This window comes from Eschrichtius robustus, chromosome 15, assembly GCF_028021215.1.
Source record: "Eschrichtius robustus isolate mEscRob2 chromosome 15, mEscRob2.pri, whole genome shotgun sequence".
Taxonomy (NCBI): Eukaryota; Metazoa; Chordata; class Mammalia; order Artiodactyla; family Eschrichtiidae; genus Eschrichtius; species Eschrichtius robustus.
Genome location: NC_090838.1, coordinates 75,322,934 through 75,337,290, shown reverse-complemented (window position 1 = coordinate 75,337,290; position 14,357 = coordinate 75,322,934). Strand labels below are relative to the sequence as shown.

Sequence of the window (14,357 nt, the reverse complement as noted above, 5' to 3'; positions counted from 1 at the left end):
GTCCAGACACCTAAGTGCCAAGTGCTGGGCTAACCATTTTAGACTAATGCTCTCATTTGCTGTTCACAGCAATACTGAGAGACAGTTATGATTATCCTTATTTTGGAAATGAGGAAATTGAGATTCAATAATGTTAAGTAATTTGGCCAGGATTCCTCATTTGTAGACCCAGGATTCAAGTTCAGGTCTTTTCCTCCAAAAGAGATGCTCTTGTACTAAACTCCAAGGAGACTCTTTACAGTGGTTAATACTGTTTGGAGGGAAAATGAAGCCTCAGGACTTCCTCTCTTTCTGTCTGTGCTTTCAGTACACTTACCCAGCTGTGTGGTAGTGGAAGGCAAGCCAGGCAGCAGCAGAATCTAGGTAGATGGACAAATGCCTGTCCTGGGAAAAGTCAGACCTACCTGAAGCAGTTCATGAAAAACCGGGCTTCTGGGAGCAAACCAAAGCAGCAGGTCCATCTTCCTGAAGTTGACGTGGGTCATCCACAGGCAGGACTCTGAAGAGTGCTGGTGAGGGGTTTCACCCCACTATCTCCAGCAACATGACCAAAGGTATGCAAGTGCTTGTAGATTTCAAGAGAAGCTTCATATTCCTTGGGGAGGTAATTCAAACCAACTCAATAAAGACAAGATGATGACAGCTGACAACCCTGGTCACCCAAGGTGGCCCAGGGAATGGTGACAATGCCAGGTTTTTGTTTCATTTTTTCAATATTTTTCTGCTATGAGGGCACAGTGGGCAGATGGAAGCACATGACAACCATGGGTAATTTCAGCTGGGTGAATCTGTAAAACTATTTCCTTGAGAATGGATAAGCTTGAAGAGCCAGATACATTCCATCACAAGAGGATATTCTGCTTTGCAGAATACCTAACAAAATATTCCTAAGTACAACTTTGAAACTTACTATGTTCCTTTCAAAATGTCTGATGTAGGCGGTCAAAGATCAAAAAGGAAATGTCGGTTTGAATGCTTCCTTATTTCTTCCAGTGAGTTTGACCAGATGGTAGGGAAGATAGATGACCAATGCCTTACAGAACATCTGAGCATTTTTGAAAGGATTGTCAATAACCAGGTTTTCAGCAATGTCGCCAAAATTCTCTTCTTAAATGAGACAGACTTGCTTGAGGAGAAAGTGCAAATGTTGAGCCCCAGAGATTATTTCTTAGAATTTGAAGAGGATTCTCACTGCTTAAGAGACATCTAAAGACTCCTGGGGGAATGTTGCTGTTAACAAATGCCAGGACCAACAGCATAAGCTCTTATACCAGCGCCTCACAGTACTATCAACATGGAAACACCTGCCTTATTCTACAGTGATGCACAAAAAACTTGTTATTCTAGTATCTTCTCGTGTTTTTATTTTTTTAAATTTACTTATTTTTGGCTGCATTGGGTCTTCGTTGCTGTGCATGGGCTTTCTCTAGCTGTAGCAATTGGGGACTACTCTTCCTTGCGGTGCATGGGCTTCTCATGGCAGCGGCTTCTCTTGCTATAGAGCAAAGGTTCTAGGTGCGTGGGCTTCGGCAGTTGTGGCATGTGGGCTCAGTAGTTGTGGCGCACAGGCTTAGTTGCTCTGTGGCATGTGGGATCTTCCTGGACCAGGGCTCGAATCCGTGTCCCCTGCATTGGCAGATGGATTCTTAACCACTGCACCACCATGTGAGGTGGTAACTCATTGTAGTTTTGAGTTGCATTTCTCTAGAATTAGAAAAATCTTGATTCTATGCTTAACTTCTTGGAAATCTTAGTCCCTCATCTGCAGACTTTGGTTTGTGGCTGAAACCTGCTGAATAACATAATCTGCAAAGTTCAGGCTTTGATCTGTTTCACTATGGCTATGATTTGAGTTAAGTGGTAATCTCCTAGCAGACCTCAAACTAGGTAAATTTCAGGCTTTAAATTTTTCCACTTTTAATACTGAATACTCTGTTGGTGCCAACTACTGGCATCCTTAAATACTGTAGGTATGAGGTTAAGGACAAGCAAAACAAGCAAGATTAAGATCTTCCTCTGCCTTACATCTGTTACCTATCTTTATGGTGGCCTCCTACTTTGAAAAAGATACTGGAAAAAAAATTGATCTAAGGAATGACATTCTCTAAGTTTACACAGATTTAGCCTTCATGTTTTTTAAACTGCTTGTACACCCACCTCACCTTGTTTTTGAATTCTGTGGTTTTTGAAGACAATGTTCTCAAGGTTTTAAAGTTTATACAAGTATTTCTGGTATGATGCTAATGAAGGGTTTGCAAGTGGTACCAAAGAGCAAAAGGTACATGAATGCCATATATAATATTCTGATCAAAAGAGTGGAAAAGAATTTGCCTTTTTCATATTTAATTATTATGTAATTAATGTGTCATATGTAGAACATTCTGGCCATAACAGCAACTAAAAACTGCAAGCAACTTCATAATAGAATGGTCTAAATAAATATATACTTTCCATAAACATTTTTTAAAAATAAAAAAAATCAGATGTCACTATATTTTAATAAAGCTAATTTTCTTAGCGTCATCAACTTCTACATTGGAAGAGATGTAAGGTAATATGTGTTGACCTTGTAATTTTTTAAATGAGGAAACTAAAGTAGAAGACAGTGAGGAGTTAAAACTGGACATAAAATCCACTCTCTTTATTCCAAGTCTGGGTTCCTCTCCAAGTTTTCTGGGAAAACTCATTCACAGTTTTCAAACATCTTTAGTCTGAATGCTTTTCTCAAGAGTAATCAAATGCAGAAATTTGGTATAAAAACAGATCAAAGCAGAGGTGTTCAGGTAGAAGCTGTTGGGGAACCACAAATTCCAGTCTACACCCTCTCCCTCCCCAGTCATATTTCCAGGAATCCCTAAGATTTGGTGGAATACACTTAGAAAACCATATGCTCTATACCGTATCAACTCATAAAATAAATCTGGAAGACATCCAAGTATTAAAATGTGAAAAAAACGTTAAACATCAATACAAAAGATAGCCAAGTATTAAAATGTGAAAAAAAAGTTAAACATCAATACAAAAGACAAATTACAATTCAATATAACAATCTGAGAACTGTCCCAAGTTAGCTCATGATTATGCACCAAATGAATGAGGCTGAAAATGGGCACCCATAAGAGTTCAGGAAAGGAAGCATCACAGTGTGCTGGGTGTGGTCTGGAGTAATTTACCAAAGAGAGGACTGGGAGGTAGGAGGTAGATGGAGCCCTGGGTGAACAGCTGGAATCTGTCAAGTGGAATAAATTGGAGCTCTGTTTTCCCTAGACACTTCAAGGATAAAGTTAATGGCAGGAGTTGAGGTCTGATGGAATCAAGAGATAAAATGACCACATCTATCACTCCTGAAGTCAAGAAAACCTCCCTGGCTGTACATGCACAGGAAGGCTCCTTGGGGGGTCAAAAAGGGAGGGGTCGTCACCCCGTAACAGATGGTGTCAACCTCCCATAGGCCTCTGCACTGGAATCCATCTTAAAAAAAGATGTGCACGCATACTGGGGAGGGCCCTAAGACAGGTCAGATGTGGGAAAAGAAGCGAGATAATTGGCCAGAGGAGAACAAAGACCCAGAAGAACCGCCCTTATATGAATGATTTAACTGCCTCTTTACTGCGTTCCTCCTCAATAAGGAGGACGCCCACACCCTTTCTCTCTGGGTGTGTATTCCTGCTTTGCTTCTGTCTAAAGAAACTGCTTCTCTGCGTGCTCTCCCACATGTTGTGTTGTGCTAATAATAATAAACTTTGTACCTGTTTTTACAGTTTTTGCCTCCTTAAGACATTCTTGTTTTTCAATGGGGGCAAGAGCCAGGGCAACTTTGCTTCTAGCCTCTAGCCCCTGGTGGACTACCGGTTAGGATTCCTGGTTTTCATCCAGCCTTGCCAGGTTCAATTCCTGGGCAGGGAACTAAGATCCTGCTTCAAGCCACCACTCACTGCTGTCTCCCCAAGATCAACTTCACTCTTAAGATATGTGTGGTATTTAAATAAGAGGAGAGTAGTAGTGAAAGAGGAAGAGGTAAGGGAAGTAGCATCAGCAATAGCACTGGAACAAGAAAGAACAATATAATTTCAGCAAAAGTGAGTAAGTAGACCAACTAAGCTCAAAGGATGGGCTGGGGAAGCTGAAAAAGGTGAAGTTAAAACCAGAAATATATGTTGGGTTAGACTATTTCAAGTTAATGAGTTCTGATTTTATCCTGCAGGCTACAGGGAATTACTGAAGGTTTCTGAATCAAGGTAGCAATATGATCAAAGTGTTTTAGGAATTTTATTGAAACAGTGGTGTAAAGATATTCTAGGAAAGAAGAAATTGGAGAAGAAAGATCAGTTAGGAGGCTATTTGCAGACATCCATGCATGATGACGATCAAAACCAGGTTAAAAGCTGAAAGGACAAATTATATATATATATATATATATATATATATATATATATATATATATATATATATATATATATATATATATATATATATCAATCAGGAAGTAAGATTTGAAAGGACTTAGAAAGTTACCTGTCATTCCAGATATTAAAAAAATAGTCTGGATATTTATCAGAGATCTTGTAAAGAGGATGCATATCTCAGACGATAATTGAACTATATGACCTCTAAGGTTCCTTTCCAGTTCTGAAATTAAAATTCTATGTAATAGACTGAATATGTTGATAAGGGATGGGCGTGGGTAGGAGCCAAACAAAAATTAAAAATTTAAAGCTTGGTGACTACATAAATGATGGATATCATTTCTAAGGTGAGACATGTATTATTGACCATTCCAAAAAAGAAATAAAAAGTAGGCCCGATTCCTTTTAAAACACTGAAATACTTTAAGCCAAAAAATTCAAGTAGCATATTATGGTACATAATCCTCTAGAGTCAAGTGCTTCTAATGATTTAATGACCCACATTTTCCCAGGCTATATACATCAAGGAGATACCTCAGAAGAAAGTGAACTGGGTTGTTATCAGTGCTGATATAAAATAGAGCAAAATCATTTAACATTTGGTCCTTTCAACCACCCACACAGGCACTCAACAGTAGGCAAATTACCCTGAGTTTGAATGAGAACAACATAGATACTTTACAGTTTGGACCTTTCATATTTATATTTTTTTCATTAGTTCATTGGTCTCCTGAGGGCAGCATTATATTGTTTCATTTTCTTTGTAATTCTGCATAGCACTTAATCTACACATTCTATGCAAAAGACGAGTGACTAATTCATGTTCAATTTTAGTTCACTATTATCTCTAGATCTTTTTTCACTTATTAAACTTATAGTGTGTCATTCTCATTTTCTACATTTACAGCTTATTATTATTCTGAAGGGTACTTCCCAGAATGTGCCCCCAATTAAATTTACTATCAAATTTTCTCATCTCTTTTTCAATTTATAAAAGTGCTTTGAATTCTACATTTAGCCTGAAGTATTCCCAGTGTGATCTACAAGTACCATCATACTTCCTATACTGACAAGTTATAATCAGCAAATTTCATCGTCAGGTTCTTAATTCCTTTATCTAAATTGGATCATACAATTTTTATATATCAGTTATTTGTGAGAAATTCTTTTCCATGTTTACAAAGACTTCAACAACAGTATCTCACTTTATATCCCAGAAATATGTAAAGGAAAAATTATTCCTGGGATTTGCCAAACACCTGGGATTGTGATACCAAGACCTTGTCCAACACTACTTAAGAAATGCCAGTTATCTCATCAGAAGGAAAACTGTCTACTAGGGGAATACAACACTGAACTGATCCACTGAACAGAGTACTGGAGCTATGTTCCTGAAGACCTTTCAAGAAATAATAGATCAGGATAGACAATTATCTGCTCTGGGTTATTTAGACATCCATCTGTCATAATTTAAAAGACATATATCAAGGTTTCTGACATAATTCTAGCTCATTAAAACTTTCTGAAGAATAAAATCTGCAGAATACCAATAAATGGTAGAGTAATTCCACCTTTCTTTAGATTTCAGGAGCAAATGATAGCTGTGAAAACCCCTGAAGTTCTGTCCTTAATTATAAACAGCAACATCATTAACACATGTGAATTTAAATTTATCTATCACTTGAACGTCCTGGTTTAACACATTTACAAGTCAAGATACAGAATAAATTCTCTAAGTATTACAAGGCAATGCTGTTATAATGTGAGGATTGTACATAATGATGCCAATTTACTGGGTTGAAGAGGACATTACTGCAATTTAACCAGTCATTATAAACCATGGTCTCATTTTAGTTCAGCTGTGTTAATTTAGAAAGTAATAAAATGTGTTTTTAGAATTTATGGCCTGGTTATCTCCACAATAAATATCAACACATTCAATTCCAAAAGGGCTTTGGCATGAGAAGTAATTATAATGTTTTATTTGTACCTTAATAGATTTTTTAAAAGTCTCAGTCTACATATGTTGCTTAAGCCTAGCTGACACTGAATTTAAATTTGCCAAAGAAGTTATTAAATAGGAACACGGAGTTTCCAATGCAGACACAACCATTAAGTGACTGGTGATTATATTTGTGACAGTGGTATCAAGTCCTCCATTAATTCCTGCATGGTTTAATGTTTTAAGACCTAATAGATTCCTAGAAGCACATATGGGATAGGACATCAAAAATTAGGTGGAAAATAAAGCAGTGAAGAACAAAAGAAATGCACTTAGAATTCCTTTATAAATCCTTCAGTCCTTCTCAAGACAAAGAATCAAGTTCAAATTCTTTAGTATAGCATGCCTTCATGATCTGACGCCTCTTTGCATTTGCTCTCTCCTACCTTTTCAATCCCCAGTACACTCACCTACCAAACCATTTCCCCTACATTCACATGCATTTTTGCCCCATGACTCTCCTGGCCGCCTCCTGCTCATTCCTCCACCCAGCTAAAATGGACTCTTTAGCCTCTCCCTGAGAGTACAGCTATTTCCAGAAGGGCTCCCATAATGCCCCATACAGAAACCTGTCACCATACCTAATGCAACCGTGGTAATCATTTACTGTTTGCTTTCTCCTCTAGATGGTGAAATAAGCACTAATTTTGCTTCTCTGTATAATTACCAAGATATAGTTAGTACTTACTTTTTAAATGAATGAATGAATGATTTAATGAACTTAAAAATTAAAAATGTCAATATGTCACACTTCCATATATAATGGGTTCAACATTTACTAAATAAATGAACAAATATTTACTTAGCACTTATGATATGCCAGACATTATACTAAGTGAAGAACAAAGAAGAATACAATAAAAACATGACTATGAAGACTCTTACATTTATCAGATGAGATAAAAATTTATCATCCTACTATATGTAAATGGTATAAGAAGCATTACATGATGTCTGAATAAAAGATCTGGTGTCCTCCTCAGGTCAGTGTCTTTAATGCCTACCTTCTGCCCCATCAAGTCTGCAGGCATCTTGTAAGAACAGTCCAGTCTTCTCTGGTTTAGTGATTTTTTTTCAGGTACCATCTCTCTCCTCAATTTTAAACCATTTGTTCTGTTCTGATTGGAGCCTCCAGTTTGCACCATCCCTCAAAGCCTAACCATCTGGAGTTGATGAGTCATTGCCTGATTTTGGCTTCTTCCCAGGATGCTGTATTGTAAAACACATCCCTTGGCTCCAGCTTCTGTGGCCTCCCCATAAGCAATGGCCACCTAACCTCAGACTGCAATTCCAAGGAATTCACCTAACATCTCTGCCTCTACTTGACTGGGAAGGGGGCTGGGGGGACTCACCAAGCCAGAATAAAGAGGAAGGATTAACTCATTCTGACTAGGATGAAAAGTGAAGACTATACAGGGGCAACAACATTTGAATTGGCCCTTACCTGTTGAGGCAGGTGGAAAAAATGAGAGGCAGAAGGTAGAGGTGCCTTCCTGCTTGAGTAATGGTATAAAACGTAAAACTGAAAGGCCTCTTCAGGTAAAGTCAAGCAGACTTGCCTGCATTGGTCACACTCAATCACATATCCAGTAAATGTGGAAACATTAAAATGTTGTAAAAGCCTTAGGAGTGCCAGATTAAGGTCTATAAGAAATTCAAGGAAAATTCCATCTTTTAGAGATAAAAGATGAAATACATTTGGGAAAGAGAATGCATTACAAGTGATAACACTGTAAGAAAAAAGGAGCAGCATGACTTTATGAAATTGGCCTCATGCAATCTCAAGGCTATTTGAGTTGTCAATGTACCTTAGTCAAATAAATTTCCTTCTTCCAATTCAGCTTTCTTGTCTACAAAATGAGTAACTTTCTTTCTAAATCCTAGTTAAAAAATTAGCTATTATATTGAATTTGGTAGGCATTTTCTATGTGTTTATCCAAATGTTTGTTCAGTATAGTATCTTCTTTTTATTTAAATTCTTGTCAATGTTGAGCATTTGACATTTTATTATGTTTCATTGATTAAAGCAAATCATAAATATGCTACTTCTGTTTTTAACATATCATTTTAGTAAGAACTTTAAGTACAGAAGAAATTCTAATGGCAAGAAATTAAAGTAGGATTCAATTGCCAAATACAACGTAACTTAAAAGTATTTCATTTCATCACAATGGACAGGTATGAATTGTACACTGAGTACCAAACTAAGGAAAAGAAAATAATACTAGGATTGGATTTCCATTTTTCCTTCAGTTTTTCCAATTACATTTTCTCATCATTTTATGCAAAATATTACATTTTCTTTCATCCAAATAATCATAACTATCTCATATGACTGTCTGCCTATCTATGTGCACAGCCAACATCAAGAGAGTAAAATGAAAGAAATCAGTTAAGTGTGTCAGCATTTCATCTTTTGGGTCTTTGCATATCAAGATACATCTTCAATATGCAGATTTAGCTTTGATGAAAATAAAAGTGGAGAACCACTTTGGTTGGCAACCTTATAAAAATTTCCATTTTTCTCCTAATGAATGAAATTATTCTTCATGGGAAAGAATGTTTTCCCGAGAATTATACATTTGGACCTGAATACAGAAAAGATAGCTCTTCACTTACATTCTTCTTTTTTCCTTGCAACATGGGAAAGGTCTTTTCAAGGGGGGAAACAGTCAGAAGGCACAACCTGTATTAGATTATCAGGAATTAACTGTGGCAATTTTTTTAATGAAATACTTTGAAAGCTGGTGGCAAGCATTTACTGGGTTGGTTTGAAGACCCACTCATACAATAGGCCCCCAATAAATGCTGTTTCAATAAATGTCTAATAGATTTCTCCTACTCGATTCCTCTGCATCATCTTGTACTGTTGGCCACAAACTTCCTGATATGTTCTTCTCATGGCATATCATGTGCCTGGTTCTCTGCCTACCTCTCTGGATGCTACTCATTTTGTCTTCTTGGGCTCTATTTATGGAACAAATGTCAACAACCCTCAGGGCTCAACCCTCAGTCCTCTAGTCTTCTCTTTATATTTTTCCTGGAAAATCTCCCTAACTATGGCTTCAACAGCCATTTATGCTTTGATAAACTTAAACCCTATTATCCTCAACATGGATCTCTCCCCTGAGTTCTAGATTCCTATCTCCAACAACCTACTGGGTATTTCTTCTTGACGGCCTTCGGTACTTCACATGAAACAAACTCCTAGTTGAACTCATTGCGTTTTAGAAAAAGTATTTGTCTCTCCTCACACATGATTCCATTAACTGCACAAAAAGAAACCTGAGGATGGTCCTGCACTCGGCCTTTCCCTCACTAATTACATCAATCAAGCACCAAGTTCCATGGATTCTACCTCCTTAATATTGCTTATATTAGTCCATGATTTTACAATCTACTAACAATATCTTAAATTGGGCCATCATTATCTCATATTGGATCAGCTTTCTAAGTCCTCTCCCTGCCTCCAGACATGCCCCCACAACCAGACCACCATGATCCTACTCTGAACTCTAGCTGTCTTTAAATTAAGATGTAAATCTGATCAGGTTATTTCCCCACTTAAACCCTTGTTCTCTCCCACTGCCCACAAGATAAAGGTTTACATTTTAGTATGATCTGCCAGGTCCTTTATGATCACTATAAGCCCCTGCCTATATGGAGTTTACTATTTTAGTGGGAGAAGCGGAAGATAAAAAAATAAAATAGTGCTTGATTAAAACAGCTCAACTGAAATAAATACTTGAAGAGATGTCAGGACTTACAAACTATTAGCTGTTAACATCACTAGCATGATGATTGAACTCCAGAGCAAAAGAGAAAAAAAAATTTAGGATATGTTCTAAGGAACAGAGAAGTATTGAGAGGCCATTCTTTCTACTCTTTGCCCCACATATTAAATTAAATTTAAGCACACTTCTGAAAAAAGTGTGAGCTCACCATTTAAAAAAAAACTTTAATGTGCAATACAAAGGTGTTATAAATTACACTAATCAATTTCACTTTTATCCCACGAAAATCAATGCAAATGTGTATGGTCTGCAGAGTAGGATTTCTAAAATAAACTAAGAATGTGTAAACTCCTCCATTTGAAAAGAAAATTCAATCATCTTCACCTCTCTCAGCTTAAAATATTCTGTCTCCCTCCTTAAGGAACCTCTGTTAAAACGTGTCAGCTAGCAGTGACTTTTGTTAGTTCACCTTTTGTCTCCAAAAGGTTATCTTCCACTAACATGTATGTTACATTATGGAATATCTAGTTGTACAGAGTAAAGACCTGAGTTTGCCGTTGGCATTTATCTAAACAAACAGCTGAATCTTCAAAATTACATAATAAAAACTCTGAAATGAAATTTAATAGGATATTTTTTACAACATCAGTTCAAAATGCATTTTTTACCACCTCCCTGTAACAGGGTAGCTGCATTCCTACTTCGAGTGATGGTGAAAGTGGGCAACATATACATAAATCTACACGTGGCAGAGCCAAAATCGGCTGGAAGGAAAAGAATGCTTCTTGCACCATCCCCACAGGTGCACTCTGGTCAGACCTGCTCCAGGAATGCCTCCTGGAGATGGCCTCCATTATTATAATGGGAAACAGCACCACGTGCTCTATGTCAACAAAGACTGGAACGCAGGAGCAGAAACATACCATTCAATCTTGCCTTCAATTGTATCTGATATGATGACTCTGAATGACCAGTGTATAATTTAGCAAATCATGCTGTTTCCAAATTAATGAAAAGTAAATAAATGTTGCACCAGTATACTTGGTGAGTGTGACAGAGCATAATTATGAGTTGGTTTAAAGAACAACATGTGATTCAAAGGCCTGTCCACCTTTAGAACAGGATTTTAAAATGAAATTCATAAATTAAATGTGGAAATAACTATTTTCATAATTAGTTCCAAATTTTATATGCCTATTTTCCTCATAGAGTAAAATAAGACTATTTTGACCAAATAAGGACCCCATTCCATCCTTACTCCTGCATTTATAAACCACCACCCACTGGAAAACAGCAATGATGTTGAGAGAAAGGGATGCAATTTGAGCTGTGTAATTACACCTTTCACTACACAATGAATTTGAAACAAAACCAATTAATTGTAGTGTAGGGTCTGGATGGTTACATATACAACTTTTTTTTAAAATCTATTTTTGCTATAAAGAGACAAAGGATATGTTATTACCTAGAGCCTGATTGGGGGGGGGGGCGTCAATCCAGACCAAACAACTCTGAATCCCATCATAAATTATATGAGAATAATTAATACATTCTTCATACAAATACATGTACACACACTAAATGAAAAATAAATGACATACACTCGGAAGAGAAAACAACATTGAAAGAAGGAAAGAATATACAGATCCTATTATTAGATGAGATTTTTTTCCAAATGTACAACAAAACAATGTCTGCAAAATATGATGAATCACATACCTGATCATATCAGCTGGATTTGCACTTCACCCATCACATTCAATGTACTATACCATGAATAAACACATTCTTGGCATGTGAGTGCATATGTTGTTTGCATATTTTTATTACTCATATCCATATCTTAGAAAACAGCAATGTCTTAGAAAGTAAGTTCATTAGTATTCTTGTTCTCCCTTTCTCTCTCTGTCACACACAGATACATCACAATTTTAGTATCAAACAAGGACTCTGGCTTTTTAACATCTAACTCCAATTTATCTACATTTATTCTTTCAGATTAATAAAAAGGAAAGTGATATAATGCTGCTTGTTTCACATATGCATAAATGCATGAGTACAGCTAAACAAAATATGGATATATTACATGTATATAATATATCCAAAGCTTCTCTTTTCATGCTACACAGGTTTCCAAAAGGAAACCCATAAATGTTAAGTTTAAAATTACTTTATAATCCAATCAGCAACAAATAATATTCAAATTACAGACCTGAATTGCTGAATAATATTTTATTTTTTCTAGAATTTCTACAACCACAGCCATCAATTTCTCTTCAGATTTGTACTCTCCATCTAGGCACTTTTCCTCTGTCTCTGTTCAGAGAAATTAAGGGCTGCAAAGTCCTATCAAGTTTTCAGCCAGGGAGACTAAAAATATCAACTTTCAGCCAAGGTGACTAAGAACAGAAACTAGCAAATGATTCTGCCTAATTATATTATTAAAAAACACAAACTTTAAATTGGCAGTCATAAGTTTTACGGTATTTAATATTAAAAGGTAGTATTATTTCAAAACTTACTACAAAGCTGCTGTAATCAAAACAATACAGCATTGACATAAAGATAGACATACTGATAAATTGATTAGAATTGAGAGTCGAGAAATAAGCCTTACATTTATGGTCAATTAACTTTTGAAGACAAAAAGTACTGAAACAATTGGATATCCACATGCAAAAGAATGCAGGTAGACTCCTATCTCACACCATATAGAAAAATTAACTAAAAATAGATCAAAGATGTAAATATAAAAATTAAAACTATGAAACTCTTTAGAAGGAAACACAGCTGTGAATCTTTGTGATTTTGGATTAGGCAATTATTTTTTGGAAACAACAGCAAAAGGGCAAGCAACCCCTCCCAGAAAAGAGATAAATTTGACCTCATCAATATTAAAAACTTTTGTGCTTCAAAAGACACCATCAAAAAGTGAAAAGAGGGCGGGGGGGATCGATCAAGATGGTAGAGTAGGAAGAAGTGAACTTACCTCCCCCAACAAACACATCAAACATACATCTACATATGGAACAATTCTCATTGAAACTGGAAACTAAGAAAGACTCCTGTACAAACAAGGCTGTAAGGAAGAGCTACACAGAATCGGGTAGGAAGGGAAGAGAAGCGATCGGGTCAGGACCTGTGCCCCTGGGAGGGGACTCAGAGGGAAGGGGTGAAGATCTGCCATGAGGAGTAAGCTTTTCAAACCATGTCTCAGGCAGCCCAGTCCTGGAATCTGACACAGGGAAGACAAGCTCACTTGGCTGGTTGGAGAGCCGGTGGAACTCACAGAAGGGCCGTGGGAATCCTGGACTCCACTTGTGAGAAGCATGTGAGCGCTGGCTTACTCCCAAGGTGGGGCAGAGGGCTGACTGAGGACTGCTCCAGTGGCTGCCCAGTTTCCTGTGACCACCCCAGTACGTGCCCCAGCCTGAACCAAGTGAATGCTCCAGCCACACTTACTTCACCTCACAGCTCTGCACTGGAGCGAGGACTGCCAGGACCTGGGAGAGAGCTCACTAAGGGGATACAGAGACAACTCGGACCCTGGGTGGCGTCTGATGGGACCATGGCATGGTGGGGGCTGCCACTGCTGATGCTTACACAGGCAGCACATCAGGGGTGGTCCCAATCTGTGACAGCAGCCGGACTGCCACAGCCTGTGTACTGATACATGCCAAGAGCCCATGTAGCCACGTGGGCCCCACCTGCCCTGCCTCATGGCTCCACAACTGAGCACAGTTGGCAGAGGCTACAGGGAGTGATTGGCTGTGAGGGGCAAAGGAGACTCAGATGCAGCAGGGATGGTACACTGGAGACAGACCAGACCTCTGTCTTCAGCTGGCACACTACAGCTCAAAACCTGTCACGAGCCGAGAGCCTGCATGGGCCCCTCCTGCTCCATCACTGCCCCCCCTCTGGGGAGAGGGTGCCTGTGCTGGGAGAGAGGAGAGCACATGCTTAAAGGAAACAGCTAGCTCAAACCTGAGCCATAAGACTGCTGTTCCATCAACTTGGGATGTGACCCTGCCCCCGATAGGGCAGTAACAGTCACTGAGCAGAGGGGAAGCCCCACCCCATACAGAGCTCCAGCCCTAGCCCCTCCATCTCCAGCCCCACCAAGGTGATAGCTGACAATATACCCTAAGGAAGGACATGACTTCTGTTCACATCAAATCCAGCTTTTCCACCAAAGACGCTGGGCTCATGCAGACT

At 38.1% G+C, this 14,357-nt stretch overlaps 1 pseudogene; it reads left to right on the top strand.

The window, feature by feature from the left end:
* Positions 1-364: 364 nt before the first annotated feature.
* Positions 365-3,776, top strand: LOC137777391 (guanine nucleotide-binding protein subunit alpha-13 pseudogene; annotated as a pseudogene).
* Positions 3,777-14,357: the final 10,581 nt, after the last annotated feature.